This window comes from Histoplasma capsulatum, genomic scaffold (genome assembly GCF_000149585.1).
Source record: "Histoplasma capsulatum NAm1 scaffold_7 genomic scaffold, whole genome shotgun sequence".
NCBI classification, from domain to species: domain Eukaryota; kingdom Fungi; phylum Ascomycota; class Eurotiomycetes; order Onygenales; family Ajellomycetaceae; genus Histoplasma; species Histoplasma mississippiense.
The window spans coordinates 1,548,625-1,549,625 of NW_001813976.1; positions in this window are offsets into that span (position 1 = coordinate 1,548,625).

The window sequence follows — 1,001 nt, forward strand, 5'->3', positions numbered from 1 at the left end:
CCAGAAGCCGGGTTTGCCCAATATAATCCCCAAAACCCAGTCCCGAATCCGAAAAGCCTACCCACGTCCACTGTGACCATATCGTCCTCCTCGACAACAATATTACGACTGCCGTGGATATGGATTTAGTGACTAATTACATTAAATCGATCGAGAAAGTGCTTGATGAAACTGTTCCCAAAACTATCCCGCTGAGTGCTTCTGGCGGAGGAAAACTCCTCATCGAAGCTGATGTCGGAGGTCCCGATAGGGACGATGTAATTAGTCGCGAATGGGTTAAAATGAGCTTTTCTCCACCATATTTGAATGCTTTGCCAATGGATCAAATATATGACGGCGTCTCGCGTGTACCGAAACCGGATATTGTAACGAGGACTAAATTTTCTTTGGCGTTCAATGTCTGGGGTTTTAGGGGACCGTGGTCCTGGGCGTAAGACGATTTACCGCGTCTCAAATTTGATTGACTGTTGATTTAACTTTCTGGAGATCTTTCGATACATACTGTTAAAAATATCTTTCCTCATTTCTACATCATTATAAAGATGATATTTACTTACTGGTGCTGAATTCCCACTCCCTGTTCTGTCTCTGCTTTCTATGGCTCTTGTTTCAAATTACATTCAGCTTTTTTTATTTTTTTGGTCTTACGAGACCAGATCGTTCATTCCACGAAATACTGAGCCTAATGGTTATGTTTTGGAACATATGACCTATTTTCAAAATGTGGAATTATGCCATCGAATTTCTCCCATCTAACTTCTATCTATGCAGACCAGCCAAAACCGTGAATTTAGGGTATCCTCTCCAGAACCCTTCGCTTATTGCTTCAGGGATCGTGCAATACTCGTATCCGTACATCGACAAAGCCAATTACCAGAAGGCGCCTATTTCCCAGCACTTATTCCTGCCCTACTTGATGCACCTCAGCCACCCATCCTCATAGGGAATCCAACATTTCCGACTTATTTGTTTTTTTTTTTTTTTTTTCAACATCGACAGTC